The sequence below is a fragment of the Chelon labrosus genome, assembly GCF_963514085.1.
Source record: "Chelon labrosus genome assembly, chromosome: 9".
NCBI lineage: Eukaryota > Metazoa > Chordata > Actinopteri > Mugiliformes > Mugilidae > Chelon > Chelon labrosus.
Window position 1 is genome coordinate 25,593,714 of NC_140359.1, and position 17,317 is coordinate 25,611,030.

The window sequence follows — 17,317 nt, forward strand, 5'->3', positions numbered from 1 at the left end:
TCAAAGAATAAATCAATTACAAAATCATGAAAATATTTTTTTAGCACATTCCAACAATGCACAAAATAAAATTCAAAATAAAATGTTTAACTTGACCCCACTCATGTGTACATTAAATGATAATGGAGCAGAAGCTTTTGCAGCTGGAAATCGGCATCGATCCACTGTGCGGTTAGACTGAGTATATCTTTTTTTATTTTTATTAAGAAAAATTGGTGCACTGCACCTTTAGAAAAATAGCGCTGTCCCTTTAAGAAAGACAGTAGTCTTAATTGAAGCTGCGCATGGCTATGGATGTGTGCTGCTGAACGGGATTGTTGCAATGACAGTTGTCTTATCACTGTGCTCTGAGGATTATCACTGATTGTAGCCGCCTCACCCACCACTGTGAACTGTATGCAAAAGCTGGCATGCCTTCCCTGGATATAAGACGCTATACACACTGGATGACTAGTTTATAAGGCTCTTCTTGGCTTGGTTCCCACATATTTAAGCACTTTTCTTCGGATAAATCTCTCCACACTCTTCGATGCGGTTGTGCCAGGGAATGACGTTGACGACTTTTCTAGGGGTTACGTTCTGAAGGACGGTGTGCTCGTACGTAAATGGACGCTGCCACGCACGTCCACAAATGACGACTGGAACATAGTGCCCCAAATTGTTGTTCCTAAACCTTTTCAGTCGGAAATTCTTAGACTTCCACATGATGATCCGCTTGAAGGTCATCTTGGTGTTAATAAAACATAGTCAGGTCCTTAAATATTGGGACATCGACACAATTCTAATCTTTTTGGCTCTATACAACACCACAATGGATTTGAAATGAAACAAACAAGATGTGCTTTAACTTCAGACTTTCAGCTTTAATTTGAGGGTATTTACATCCAAATCAGGTGAACGGTGTAGGAATTACAACAGTTTGTATATGTGCCTCGCACTTTTTAAGGGACCAAAAGTAATGGGACAAATTAACAATCATAAATCAAACTTTCACTTTTTAATACTTGGTTGCAAATCCTTTGCAGTCAATCACAGCCTGAAGTCTGGAATGCACAGACATCACCAGACGCTGGGTTTCATCCCTGGTGATGCTCTGCCAGGCCTCTACTGCAACTGTCTTCAGTTCCTGCTTGCTCTTGGGGAATTTTCCCTTCAGTTTTGTCTTCAGCAAGTGAAATGCATGCTGGGTGGGATTCAGGTCAGGTGATTGACTTGGCCATTGCATAACATTCCACTTCTTTGCCTTAAAAAACTCTCTGGTTGCTTTCACAGTATGCTTCGGGTCATTGTCCATCTGCACTGTGAAGTGCCGTCCAATGAGTTGTGAAGCATTTGGCTGAATATGAGCAGATAATATTGCCCAAAACACTTCAGAATTCATCCTGCTGCTTTTGTCAGCAGTCACATCATCAATAAATACAAGGGAACCAGTTCCATTGGCAGCCATTCATGCCCACGCCATGACACTACCACCACCATGCTTCACTGATGAGATGGTATGCTTTGGATGATGAGCAGTTCCTTTCCTTCTCCATACTCTTCTCTTTCCATCACTCTGGTACAAGTTGATATTTGTCTCATCTGTCCATAGGATGTTGTTCCAGAACTGTGAAGGCTTTTTTAGATGTTGTTTGGCAAACTGTAATCTGGCTCACCAATGGTTTGCATCTTGTGGGGAACCCTCTGTATTCACTACGGTGAATTCTTCTCTTGATTGTTGACTTTGACACACATACACCTACCTCCTGGAGAGTGTTCTTGATCTGGCCAACTGTTGCATACTCTTTTGAGAAGGGTGTCCATCTCCTTCTCTTTGTTGCCCGTGAGGTGGTTCAAGAATCCCTGGGTTTCAGTCCAGCTGAGTTGGTGTTTGCGCACACTGTGCACTGTCTTTGCTGCAAGACAAGTGGCTGAATGACTGTAAAAGAGCAAAACCTTTGTGATTACGTGAGCAATTTGAGCAGTTCAAACTTCACCGTGCTTGTCAATTGGCGAAAAAAAAAAAAACTGTCTGCTGCACAAACAAAAATGAAAAGGTGGTTTGACAAAGACGCCAAAAGTCGAAGCCTCATTCCTGGTGATAAGGTTTTAGTTTGTGCTGCCTGGCTTCCACTGGTCCATATGAAATAAAGGAAAAAGTAAGTGACACAGATTACATTGTGGCCACGCCAGAACATAGGAGGTAGAGTTGATTGTGCCATGTTAACATGTTGCTTTACGTTGACAGTAACTCTGATTCTCTGTCTCATGTAGGTGCAAAAAGTAAGACCGTTTTGGTACTGCAGCAGGGGTTCAGGTAACAGGAACTGTCCAGTGCGGACATGCCAGAGGCGTTAGGTGACGCGCTCGATGAGGTCGTCTCTCCGTCCCTTGCTGCCAAACTCGATGAATGTTTTCCCTATTTAAATGGGGCCCAGATGATGATGTGGTCAGTTTATTAAGGTCAAATCTAGCGTAGTCCATACTGTGAAGCATCGCATGTGAGCGTCACTGGTTTACTCACATCGTAGTATGACAGTTCTGGTGGACTAGACCACCAGAAAGTGATTACATTTTTTACAGGCGTTGCACTGTAGACCAAAAGCGGGGCATTTGTCTCTCTTGGCCGCATGACTGCCTCCACAGTTGTTGCAGTTAGCAATGCCCTGTTGCCAGTGATTGTCCACTTTATCTCTATCATGCTTTTTTATTCTCATGAATTTAGGCTGTAATGCATCAACATTTGTAGCATAATGCTGTTGTGAAGCTAGTGTCTTGTTGTGCTCTTCCGTCATCTCATGTGTTTGACAGACAGAGACTGCTTAGGCTAGGGTCAAGTCACTATCACGTAATAGCACTTTCCTCAAGTCACCGACATATGATTCAATGGTCTCACGAGCCCTCTGATTGCGTGTGTTGAACTTGTGTCTTTCCATTGTAATATTGGACCGTGGGTTGCATATCTCTTTCTTCAGGCATTCCAGTGAGGGAGGACAAGTCCTCCCTCACTGTTAGACGGTTTCCCGGAGACGATGTCAAGTGAAACATATTCCAGAAAGGGTTAGGGAGTTTATGGCGATGGATGACCAGCCCATTTTTGTAGCAGAGAACTAAGACTTTATTGAGCCAAAATATGAGCCACCATCTCCACACTACATTAACTTTGACAGAAATATTTATTGCACTTAATCCAGTCACACAGAGCACATGTGCTAGGAGAATAAGAAGTAAGATAAGAAAACCCTTTATGAATCTTCAGGGGAAGAAATTTTGTTTATCTGATTGCTTCTGATAAAGTCGAATCAAAATCAGATGCTGTGTATACTGTATTATACTGGTAAAATTGTAATTTCTTGTCTCTGCTAGGTGTTTTTTTTTTTTTTTTTATTGGTTTATTTAAGACAGGGACCATGTACAAGGTTCATTAATTACGCGAAGTAAAAAGATGGCTTGTACCAGATTATAGGTAGGAGCTAATTTCCATCTGCAGTCCCTGGGCAGGTAAGAAGAATTTTCTTTTCAATAGATCAATAAAATGGTCAATATGTTTAACAAGGAAAGGGGATTTATGGCGAGCCCTCGCCCACGTCAGTGAATCATCGATTGTTATTGTCTTAAAATCCACAGACTATCACATACACTGTCTGGCCAAAAAAAAAAGTTTGGAGGTGCCCTGTGTCTGACCGATTGGGGGGGGGGGGGGGGATTCCTAAAGGGATTTCCTAATTCCTAAAGGTTAATAATTAAAAAAACAGTTAATAATTGGTTACACAGAACTTTATTACATTAATTTTAACACCCTATATATACCGTAATTTCCGGACTATAAGCCGCACCCTAAAACGCTGGTGTTTTAATGTTTAATTACCGTAAGGGTTTCTTCTACCACGGGGGGATTGTCGGGACAGAAATGACTGTTTGGAAACGCAAAGCGTCCCATTTATTTACATTTGAGAAACACAATAAATCTTTCAATCAATCAATCGATCAAACTTTCACATCTTTGACATTACAAACAGCATTCGTGCAGTGCACAAATAATACAACGTTGCGCTCCTAGCGCACTTCTTGCAGTCATAGTACCGTAGTAGTGCAGTATAACAAAAAACAAAGCTTACAACGCTTGATGAGCCGCTTAATAACGTTAAATGGCTAAATTTAATCCGTTTTTAAAAGTGCTTGCCTGTAACACGACAGCACAAGTGCAGTAACCCGGCTGCTCAACTAAATAACCAGCATCTTTTTGGAAACAGCCAACACAGCAGTAAAGGTGCAGTAACACGGCCGATTACTGTATCAAAATAACCAGCCTGCTATACCAGAAAAGTCAGTCAGATCGATCGCCTTTAACTTAAAAGCAGCTCTCGTACTGCATTTGGGCTCACTTGGTTTGTTTTGCTCTCATTACCTGGCGCAAACTGTCTGTCTCGCTCTTGCGCTTCCATGATAGGGCGCCCCTGGTGACCGTTACCTGTAAAAATCCATCCGCCGTTGTATAAGCCGCAGGGTCCAAAGCAAGTGACAAAAGTAGCGGCTTATAGTCCGGAATTAACGGTATGTGTGTGTGTGAGAGAGAGAGACGCGTGAGTGACAGAGAGACGAAGAGAGAGCAGGGAAAGGAAATGCAGCTGAACGAATACGCTGCGTGTTTTAAATAGCGAAAAAAAAGAATAACGAAACGCAATATGTGACGGTCGGTGTTGAATCTTTTATTTATTTATTTTTTTGGTCGGAGTTGAATCTGTGGCGGTCGGAGTTGAATCTGTGGCGCACCGCCACAGATTCGTCTATGTGTGGGAAACACTGGGATGTTTAATAGTGTAAGAAAGAGCATTTCTACACGTATAAGGAGAACTCAAGGGATTGGGTCTGAACAGCTGTGTAGCCTTAAGAAAACCACTAATCAGTGAGGCTAACCGGGAAAAAATAAGGCTTCAGTTTTACTTTGCATGGATTGGCCACCACAGAGTCCAGACCTTAACCCCACTGAGAATCATCATCAATACAAGATCCTGGTGAAAAATGAATGCGACTCTTGAAATAATACCACAGAGAATGTGTGCTGTAAATATTAGTGTGTGGATTTAGTCTGTGTCTCAGCTCAGTGTCTCCTGTCTCTTCATGTTCATAATTTTTGGGCTCTGTGGGAATCCTTGTTTAAATACAGTCCTAGTGTTTACGTACATTGTTGGCTGGTGGTTGTGTCCTTATCTGTTGTTTCTGAGAAAGGAACTTAACTCGTAACTTAAGTCTGTTTATCGAGATGTTAAGGAGATGAGGCAAATTACTGGAACGAAATCCTGGAACTGACAACTTAGTGCTCATCAAATGACCTGGAACTAAACACTACAAAAGCAAAGAAATCATCATTGACTTCCGGAAGAAGAAGGCTGAGCACACTCCTGTGTAGATCAATGGTGCCTGTGTGGAGAGAGTCCACACTTTTAAATGTCTAGGCACTCTCATCTCTGCTGACCTCTCCTGGTCCACAAACATCACGGCAGTGATCAAGAAGGCCCAGCAGCAAATTCACTTCCAGAGGGTGCTCAGGAGGAACAACTTGGAGGGCAAGCTGCTGGAGACCTTCAACAGATACTGCATTGAAAGCTGGAGCCTATCTCAGCTGCCATCGGGCGAGAGGCGGGGCAGACCCCGGACAGGTCGCTTTACGGTACGGTGGAGACGGTAGCTCAAACCTTGGCTCCAGAAAACGTGTGTTCTCTGCTCCAGAAATGTTCTGGTCATCCGACGCCACCATCTCTGTAAACATCTATATAATATTTTTCTCCTTGACGCCGTCTCCAGGAAGCTGTTTTCTTCCTTTAAATGCAGCGTTCAGTGTTTGTTGTGAGTGTACTCCATGTATTTGTGATTTGTTTTGTAGGTGGTGAATCAAGTTGGTAGTATTGAATGATGATCTCCTACTACCACCTTGCCAAACATCTACATTTCATACTTTACCATTTTCTGTCCACCTGACTTCATTTCCAGAGTAGAGTACTTCCACAAAGACTTGTTCTGTCGTGTAATTTTGGTTCCTCTTCTTCTATTTAGATTTTTGTCAACTTTGACCTCAGGCATTGGAGAAGACGTTTCGATGATACAAGGATGTGGTTTTGGTTTATGGCAGACCTCAAATAAACTAACTACTGTAGATCATTCTTGGCTGAAGCCCAAAAACGATGAGATCATTTTAAAAATGATGTGGACATCCTCAGTTCTGTTTAGTATTATTTACTGGTTAATCAAAGGGTTAATTGACTACTCAGAAACTAGACGACAGATTAATAGAAACGTTAATCTGATATATTGGTCAACAAGATGAAAAAAATAACCGATTGAAATAATAATTTGGCGCAGACCTAATCAGAAGCATCACTGCTGGTTTTGCATTATGAACATGACTCTGGACATTGATGGAACCTAAAATGTTGAAGACACCTTCCACATACTGATACTTCTACTCTGTGCTGTGATTCCCATCGGTTACATGATGGATTATAATAGCAGGAACCCAGATAAAAACACGACTCTTGCTTTTTCCAAACCAGGACACGCCTTGATATGGAGGCCTGTGGGAATACTTTCTCAGAAAACGTTCATTGCTTTAGTCCTTTAAACATGGCTTGACTATGTTCTACATCCTGAAATCATGTCTGTATGTGCCTTTATTTCTGCCTTTGTCTTTCACCTTTGAAATATCCAGTAGAAAGATGGTTTCGGTGGCTGCAGTTGTGTTGCAACAGGCTTTCTCGAAAGAATTACACTAACACAGAAACTACTATCGCAGCATCACATAACTTTCATTTCCTCCTGCAGACTCTTTCAAGTCACTGGAGAGGAAAGTTTTAAAGATTTATTTATCTACTTCTCTGTACTTTTCAAACTTCTACACACAACACCCCATGATGACAATGTGAAAAAGGTTCTTTTTGAGAATTTTGCAAATTTATAAAAAATAAAGAAATCACATGTACATAAGTATCAGGTAAGCTCAGGTGCATCCTGTCTCCACTGATCATCCTTGAGATGTTTCTACAGCTTAATTGGTGTCCACCTGTGGTAAATTCTGTTGATTGGACATGATTTAGAAATGCACTCACCTGTCTATATAAGGTCCCACAGTTGATGGTGCATGTCAGAGCACAAACCAAGCATGAAGTCAAAGGAATTGTCTGTAGACCTCCGTGACAAGATTGTCTTGAGGCACAAATCTGGGGAAGGGTACAGAAAGATTTCTGCTCCTTTAAAGATCCCAGTGAGCACATTGACCTCCATCATCTGTAAATGGAAGAAGTTCCAGGACTCTCCGTAGAGCTGCCTGGCCGTCTAAACTGAGCAATCTGGGGAGGGAGGTCCAGCATTCCTCTGTGGAGAGAGGAAAACCTTCCAGAAGGACAACCACCTCTGCAGCAATCCAACCATCAGGCCTATATGATAGAGTGGCCAGACGGAAGCCACTCCTTGGCAGCATCATGCTGTGGGGATGTGGGAGACTAGTCAGGATAGAGGGAAAGATGAATGTGGCAATATACATCCTGGATGAAAACCTGCTCCGGAGCGCTCTTGATCTCAGACTGGGGTGACGGTTCATCTTTCAGCAGGACAGTGATTCTGAGCACACAGCCAAGACATCAAAGGAGTGGCTTCAGGACAACTCTGTGAATCTCCTTGAGTGGCCCAGCCAGAGCCCAGACCTGAATCCGATTGAACATCTCTCGAGAGGTCTGAAAATGGCTGTGCACTGACACTTCCCATCCAACCTGAAGGAGTTTGAGAGGTCCTGCAAAGAGGAATGGGCTAAACTCCCCAATGATGGGTGTGCCAGGGTTGTGGCATCATATTCAAAAAGACTTGAGGCTGTATATGTTGCCAGAGGTGCATCAACAAAGTATTGAGCAAAGGCTGTGAAGACTTATGTACATTTGATTTCTTAGTTTTTTATGTTTAATAAATTTGCAAAAATCTTTTTTTTTTTTTTCCACATTGTCAGTATGGAGGTAAAAGTGCTTCTGCCTTAGAATAAAATAATAAATTCTTAATTAGTCGTGTAAAAATAAAAATGATAGTGTTCAGTATTGGCGTTGTAACTTGTTCATGTGTTTTCATATTTTTGTTCTTCATAGGCAGACATTTGTAAATAATTCCACTTGAGACATGTAGTTATCCCGAAGATAGTCATGACAGAAACTGATGTCACGCTTCACTGCACTCGGTATCGATAACAGAACTGAGCCTGAAACTGTAAGTTGTGAATCACAATGAAAGAGTTTGCATCATAGCTAAGAGATTTAAAAAAAATCATGCAATAAAGTCAGAAACAAAATAATGAATTAATTATTAGACATAAAATCATAGAAAAAGTGCTATAAGAAGCAACAGATTATTGATCGCCTCCCATCTAAAAATAAATCTGGAGCAAGGAATGAGGTGCAGTAGGTGTTTTTATACAGTCTGTGGTTCTTGTAAATGTGAACGAGATAGGTACAGGTACAGGCATGCTGTATTTTGAATTGTTATTTTAGGCATGCAGCATATTTGTGTTTGGTGACTCAGATTTGCCACACTAAATGAGATAAGAGGCAGATATCAGTTGACATAAAAGGCGCCAGTGACTCTCGCTGCTCCTCTGAACTCATCTCTCTCTTGATTCTATTATTTTAGTTGGAATTTACCATTCACCCTGGTCCAGCAGCATACAGAATAAATAAATAAACAACAGGATTAGAACTAAAGACCTGAGCGCCTATAATAAATAAATAATTAGGAATATTTTCATTCTTATTGTTACATAAGATGAAATAAAGTGCATGTCATTCAGTGTAACCTAATATAATAAAAGAAGATAAAATATACACAGACATCTTCATTTCACAGTTATTGCACAATCCCTCAAGGAATATGAATTATGCATTAGTTTCATACATTGATAGCTGTTGGGTAGTAATTATTTTTTTTAGTCTTTTGGAAGGAGTTCAAAAAGTTTGTAGCCAGGGTGCAACGAGTCCTTCGGTATGCTTTGGGATTTCCTGTGCCAACGCGAGCTGTACAGTTCTTCCAGGAAGGGAAGAGTGGCGCCTTTATGACCCCACTGGAGCTATTTCCTCTGTGCTACTGTGTAGCCAGAGAACCACAAACAAGCAGCATTTAAAACAAGAGGCAGCACAACCAAGTATGAAGGACAGAATTTAAGTCCTGGAGTTCGTCATCCTCAGAGAGCCTCTGGAAAGAAATTGCACTTTAGCCCTTGCTGTTATGGCATTGAGGCCACACAGCATTCTGCCTGAGGTACAGAGTGGGATTAACAGTTCATGTGCCAAATGGGCGGGGCCCTCCGTGATTGCACGATGCATTGTTTCTGCACCTGCTGAGATACATGGCCTCTGAAGAAGGAACGTTGCTGCCGTTTGTTAGTTTGCTGCCCTGATTGAACCACTTTTAAATGAATAACAGGACTAGAACTAAAAACCTGAGCGCCTATAATAAATAAATAATTAGGAATATTTTCATTCTCATTGTTACATAAATTGAAATACAGTGCAGGTCATTCAGTGCAACCTAATAAAATACAATAAAAGGACATGAAATATGCTAATACACAGACATCTTCATTTCACAGTTATTGCACAATCCCTCAAGGAATATGAATCAACATTTAATACATTGATAGCTGTCGGGTAGTAATTATTTTTCAGTCTTTTGGAACCTGTGGTTAGTAACGCACACACCTATCTATATAAGGTCCCACAGTTGACGGTGAATGTCAGAGCACAAACCAAGCATGAAGTCAAAGGAATTGTCTGTAGACCTCCGTGACAGGATTGTCTTGAGGCACAAATCTGGGGAAGGGTGCAGAAACATTTCTGCTGCTTTAAAGATCCCAGTGAGCGCAGTGACCTCCATCATCTGTAAATGGATGCCCCTAGGCCATTTGTTACGACTGGCCTAGGGAAAACCAGCACATAACACACAACACGCTCTCCCCTTCTCCCTGCTCCCAAAGAAGAACCACAGATCCACGAACATTTGCAGTCCATAAATGAATTTATTTTGCCGTTGTTGTATTCAGGGTGAGCAATGCCAATATAACAAACAAAACAACTAACCAACATAAATTCTACCTAACTATCAAAGTTCTTCCCTAACTCCCTAACCCAAAAAACAGGAGAAAAGAGAGATAAACAAAAACAGGCTTCTCACCAAAAGTGTGGACTCAACTCAACTCAAAGTGCTGTACATTGGTAAGACAAAGTATTAAAAACAATAAAACAATAAAACAAATAAAAAACAATAAAACAATAAAACAAATAAAAAACAATAAAACAAAACAAATAAAAAACAATAAAACAATAAAAACAATAAAACTGATAAAAAACAATAAAAGCACGAAACAAAAGCAGAACAAAGTCTCATGCTGGGTTAAAGGCCAAGAAATAAAAATGGGTTTTAAGACAAGTTTTAAAAATGGACAGTGAGGGGGCTTGTCTGATGTGGAGTGGTAAGTTGTTCCATAATTTGGGAGCAGCAACAGAGAAAGCTCTGTCCCCTCTGAGCTTCTGTTTAGACCTTGGTACCTCTAGGAGCAGCTGATCAGCTGACCTGAGACAGAAGTAGAGATAGATAGATAGATAGATAGATAGATAGATAGATAGATAGATACTTTATTAATCCCGAGGGAAATTCAAGCATCCAGTAGCAGTAACATACATTGAACATACAATACAAAAGCTATATAAAAAATAGAAAGTAACTAGAAATAAAATGTTTTTTACAACTATAAACTATGTTAAAAATATAAAGTGACCAGTAGAAGTAGAAGGTTTTTTTTTTTTTTTTTTTTTTTTTATAAATATGAGAGCTACAGATGGGGAGGACTGTGTGCAATTAAATTAAATTAGTTTGTAAACAGATGAATGAAATGAAAAAAAAATGAATGAAAATCACACATGTAGCAGAGGTAGACAGACATGGCAGTGACAGAGTGTCCAGTAAGTAGGTGCGAAAAGATATGTCCATTGTCTATTGTGTCTCCTGCCATCACTGAGAGCTGTTGTACAGCCTGATGGCCAGGGGGACGAAAGAGTTCTTCAGTCTGTTGGTGGAGCAGGATTGAGACAGCAGCCTGCCACTGAACACACTCCTCTGCCTGATGAAGCAGAAGTGTAAGGGTGGAGAAGCTCAGAGAGGTAAGGAGGAGCGAGACCATTTAAAGATTTAAAAGCAAATAAAAGAATCTTAAAATGAACTCTAAAGTTCACAGGCAGCCAGTGGAGGGAGGCCAGAGTGGGAGTTATGTGCTCCCTCTTACGTCCTCCAGTTAAGAGGCGAGCAGCAGCATTCTGGACCAACTGGAGACGTACGAGGGACGACTGGCTGACCCCTAAATAAAGTGTGTTACAGTAATCCAGCTGGGATGTGATGAAGGCATGGATTACCGTCTCAAAGTGCTGATGTGTGAGGAAGGGCTTAACTTTTGCCAACCGCGAAAACCATGAGTGGTTTGAGCGAGAAAGCACCCTTCTTCTTTAGTGGCATATATATCTGACTATCATCAGCATAACAATGAAAGAAAATGCCAAGCTTTCTTAGGATGGACCCCAGAGGCAGTAGATACAGTGAAAAAAGCAGGGGCCCTAAAATTGAACCCTGTGGAACCCCATATGACAGCGAAGCCGAGCAGGACTCAGAACCACCAAGGCTTACACGCATAGTCCTGTCTGCCAGATAAGACCTGAGCCAATCTAGAGCACTATCACAAATGCCGACCAGGTGTTGTAACCGAGCCACTAAGATGTTGTGGTCCACAGTGTCAAAGGCCGCTGTCAGGTCCAGCAGGACAAGAATAGTCTCCAGAGTCGTTTGCCAGGAGGATGTCATTAAAAACTCTCAATAAAGCTGACTCTGTGGTATGCAATGTTTTAAAACCAGACTGGAAGACCTCCAAGACAGCATGCTCATCCAGAAAAGATTTTAACTGAGCAAGAACAACTTTCTCTAAGATTTTTGAGATAAAAGGCAGCTTGGAGATGGGTCTGAAGTTGGCCAGCACACTGCGATCGAGGCCAGGTTTCTTAAGAAGGGGTTGCACCACTGCATATTTAAAACTAGCGGGAACAACACCAGAGGACAGGCTGCTGTTTAGTATGGCCAGAACTGACTGCCCTATACTCGGAAGGACCTCTTTAAAGAAGCGAGGAGGGACAGTGTCAAAGGGAGATCCTGATGGCTTAATATGGGCAACAACATCTTCTAAAAAACAACAGAAACACCGGCTCGAACTTATCAAACACAGCAGCGCAGGGGACAGGGTCAGAGGGATCAGATGCAGGAGCTGAGACGAGAGCCCTTGCAGTAGCAACCTTATCAGTAATAAAAGTTCAGGAAGCTATTGTACATTTCAGGAGATGTTTTTAGCAGGTTGTGGGGCATTAAGAACAGTGGTGTTAAAAAGCACACGTGGGTTTTGACGATTAGACTCTATCACTTTTTCCAAGTGTTTCTTTTGGCCTCTAACAAGAACGAGATAAACAGGTACAGGCATGCTGTATTGTAAGTTGTTATTTCAGGCATACAACATATTTGTGTTTGGTGACTCAGATCCGCCACACTAAACGAGATAAGAGGCAGATATCAGCTGACATAAAGGGCACCGGTGACTCTCGCTGCTCCTCTGAACTCATTTCTCTCTCGTTGATTTCATTATTTTAGTTTGCATTTACCATTCACCCAGGTCCGGCAGCGTACAGAATAAATAAATAAACAACATTTATGCGGATGATACTGTGATTTACTGCGGCTCACATTCGATTGCTCAGGCATTTGATGCACTGCAGATTCGTCTGGAGAAACTGAAACTGGTTTTAAATATCCCTTCAATCAGAACTGTCTGGGGTGAAACTCTAGAGCTGGTCACCAGCTATAAGTACCTGGGATTCATTATTGATGAGGAGCTTTCATTCAAATTACATGTTAAAAATTTGATCTCCAAATTAAGGGTGAAGCTCAGTTTCTATCACAGAAACAAATCATGCTTTTCCCTCAGAGCCCGGAAGTTTCTGATGTCAGCTACTTTCTTGCCTATACTTGATTATGGCGATGTTGTGTATATGTCAGCTTCAACCAGCTTCCTTCAGTCCTTGACTCCTGTCTTATCACTGTGCTCTGAGGTTTATCACTGGTTGTAGCCGCCTCACCCACCACTGTGAACACTGTACACACTGGATGACTAGTTTATAATGCTCTTCTTGGCTTGGTTCACACATATTTAAGCACTTTTCTTCGGAGAACTAGAAGCCGTTACGCCCTTCGATCAAATGACATTCTGCATTATTCTGCTCCTCATATTCGAACTGAAACGGGTAAAAAAGCATTCAGTTTCTCTGCCCCCTCTGCTTGGAATGCCCTCCAATCTGAACTGAAAATGTCAGAACTTGTTTCACTGGAAGCATTTCGCTCTGTTTTAAGAAAACGACAGTGGTCATGAACAAGATCGCGAATACAAGCGGCCGAAATGAGTTTCCTTCGCAGGGTGGCCGGGCTCAGCCTTAGAGACAGGGTAAGGTGCTCGGACATACGGGAGGAGCTCAGAGTAGAACCGCTGCTCCTCCACGTCGAGAGGAGTCAGTTGAGGTGGCTAGGGCATCTGGTAAGGATGCCTCCTGGACGCCTCCCAGTAGAGGTGTTTCGGGCATGTCCCACCGGAAGGAGACCTCGGGGCCGACCCAGGACACGATGGAGGGATTATATCTCTCGTCTGGTTTGGGAATGCCTGGGGATTCTTCCAAAGGAGCTGGTGGAAGTGGCTGGGGAGAGGGTTGTCTGGGCTTCCCTGCTGAAGCTGCTGCCCCCACAACCCGGACCCGGATATGCCACAATTTGCCTCACGCAGTGCAACACATCTCCTTCGCATAGAGTTGATCAGGTTGTTGATTGTGGCCTGTGGAATGTTGGTCCACTCCTCTTCAATGGCTGTGCAAAGTTGCTGGATATTGGCAGGAACTGGAACACGCTGTCGTATACGCTGATCCAGAGCATCCCAAACATGCTCAACGGGTGACATGTCCGGTGAGTATGCTGGCCATGCAAGAACTGGGATGTTTTCAGCTTCCAGGAATTGTGTACAGATCTTTGCAACATGGGGCCGTGCATTATCATACTGCAACATGAGGTGATGGTCGTGGATGAATGGCACAACAATGGGCCTCGGGATCTCATCACGATATCTGTGCATTCACAATGCCATCAATAAAATGCACCTGTGTTCGTCATCCATAACATACGCCTGCCCATACCATAACCCCACCACCACCATGGGCCACTCAATCCACAACACTGACATCAGAAAACTGCTGACCCACACGACGCCACACACGCTGTCTTCCATCTGCCCTGAACAGTGAAAACCGGGTTTCATCCGTGAAGAGAACACCTCTCCAACGTGCCAGACGCCATCGAATGTGAGCATTTGCCCACTCAAGTCGGTTACGACGACGAACTGGAGTCAGGTCGAGACCCCGATGAGGACGACGAGCATGCAGATGAGCTTCCCTGAGACGGTTTCTGACAGTTTGTGCAGAAATTCTTTGGTTATGCAAACCGATTGCTGCAGCAGCTGTCCGAGTGGCTGGTCTCAGACGATCTTGGAGGTGAACATGCTGGATGTGGAGGTCCTGAGTTGGCGTGGTTACACGTGGTCTGCGGTTGTGAGGCCGGTTGGATGTACAGCCAAATTCTCTGAAGTGCCTTTGGAGACGGCTTATGGTAGAGAAATGAACATGCACGCTCCCTCAAAACTTGCGACATCTGTGGCATTGTGCTGTCTAATCAGCATCTTGATATGCCACACCTGTGAGGTGGGATGGATTATCTTGGCAAAAGAGAAGTGCTCACTATCACAGATTTAGACAGATTTGTGAACAATATTTGAAAGAAATGGTTATTTTGTGTATATAGAAAATGTTTTAGATCTTTGAGTTCATCTCATGAAAAATGGGAGCAAAAACAAAAGTCTTGCATTCAAATTTTTGTTCAGTGTACATTGATAGCTGTCGGGTAGTAACTGTTTTTTTAGTCTTTTGGAAGGAGTTCAAAAAGTTTGTAGCCAGGGTGCAACGAGTCCTTTGGTATACTTTGTGATTTCCTGTGCCAATGCGTGCTGTGCAGTTCTTCCAGGAAGGGAAGAGTGGAGCCTTTATGACCCCACTGGAGCTACACTATATTACCAAAAGTATTCGCTCACCTGCCTTTACTCATTCTATGAACTGAAGTGCCATCCCATTCCTAACTCATAGAATTCAATATGATGTCGGTCCACCTTTTGCAGCTATTACAGCTTCAACTCTTCTGGGAAGACTGTCCACAAGGTTGAGGAGAGTGTTTATAGGAATTTTTGACCATTCTTCCAAAAGCGCATTGGTGAGGTCACACACTGATGTTGGTCGAGAAGGCCTGGCTCTCAGTCTCCGCTCTAATTCATCCCAAAGGTGTTCTATCGGGTTCAGGTCAGGACTCTGTGCAGGCCAGTCAAGTTCATCCACACCAGACTCTGTCATCCACGTCTTTATGGACCTTGCTTTGTGCACTGGTGCACAGTCATGTTGGAAGAGGAAGGGGCCCGCTCCAAACTGTTCCCACAAGGTTGGGAGCATGGAATTGTCCAAAATGTTTTGGTATCCTGAAGCATTCAATGTTCCTTTCACTGGAACTAAGGGGCCAAGCCCAGCTCCTGAAAAACAACCCCATACCATAATTCCTCCTCCACCAAATTTCACAGTTGGCACAATGCAATCTGAAATGTACCGTTCTCCTGGCAACCTCCAAACCCAGACTCGTCCATCAGATTGCCAGATGGTAAAGCGTGATTCATCACTCCAGAGAACGCGTCTCCACTGCTCTAGAGGCCAGTGGCGGCGTGCTTTACACCATTGCATCCGACGCCTTGCATTGCACTTGGTGATGTGTGGCTTGGCTGCAGCTGCTCGGCCATGGAAACCCATTCCATGAAGCTCTCTGCGTACTGTACTTGGGCTAATCTGAAGGTCACATGAAGTTTGTAGCTCTGTAGCAATTGACTGTGCAGAAAGTCGGCGACCTCTTTGCACTATGCGCTTCAGCATCCGCTGACCCCTCTCCGTCACTTTACGTGGCCTACCACTTCGTGGCTGAGTTGCTGTTTTTCCCAAACGCTTCCATTTTGTTATAATAGAGCTGACAGTTGACTGTGGAATATTTAGGAGCAAGGAAATTTCACGACTGGATTTGTTGCACAAGTGGCATCCTATGACAGTTCCACGCTGGAATTCACTGAGCTCCTGAGAGCGGCCCATTCTTTCACAAATGTCTTGTTTCACAGTCTGCATGCCTGAGTGCTTGAATTTATACACCTGGGGCCAGGCCAAGTGATTAGAACACCTGATTCTGATCATTTGAATGGGTGAGCGAATACTTTTGGTAATATAGTGTATTTCCTCTGTGCTACTGTGTAGCCAGAGAACCACAAACAAGCAGCATTTAAAACAAGAGGCAACTCAACAAAGTACGAGGGACAGAATTTAGGTCCTGGAGTTCGTCATCCTCAGACAACCTCTGGGAAGAAGCTGCACTTTAGCCTTTGCAGTTCTGGCATTGAGGCCACGCAGCCTTCTGCCTGAGGTACAGAGTGGGATGAACAGTTCATGTGCCAAATGGGCGGGGCCCTCCGTGATTGCACGATGCATTGTTTCTGCACCTGCTGAGATACATGGCTTCTGAAGAAGGAAAGTTTGATTGAACCATTTTTAAATAAATAACAGGATTAGAACTAAAAACCCGAGCGCCTATAATAAATAAATAATTAGGAATATTTTCATTCTCATTGTTACATAAATTGAAATAAAGTGCAGGTCATTCAGTGCAACCTAATAAAATACAATAAAAGGACATGAAATATGCTAATACACAGACATCTTCATTTCACAGTTATTGCACAATCCCTCAAGGAATATGAATCAACATTTAATACATTGATAGATGTCGGGTAGTAATTACTTTTCAGTCTTTTGGAACCTGTAGTTAGAAACGCACACACCTGCCTATATAAAGTCCCACAGTTGACGGTGCATGTCAGAGCACAAACCAAGCATGAAGTCAAAGGAATTGTCTGTAGACCTCCGTGACAGGATTGTCTTGAGGCACAAATCTGGGGAAGGGTGCAGAAACATTTCTGCTGCTTTAAAGATCCCAGTGAGCTCAGTGACCTCCATCATCTGTAAATGGATGCCCCGAGGCCATTTGTTACGACTGGCCTAGGGGAAACCAGCACATAACACATAACACGCTCTCCCCTTCTCCCTGCTCCCAA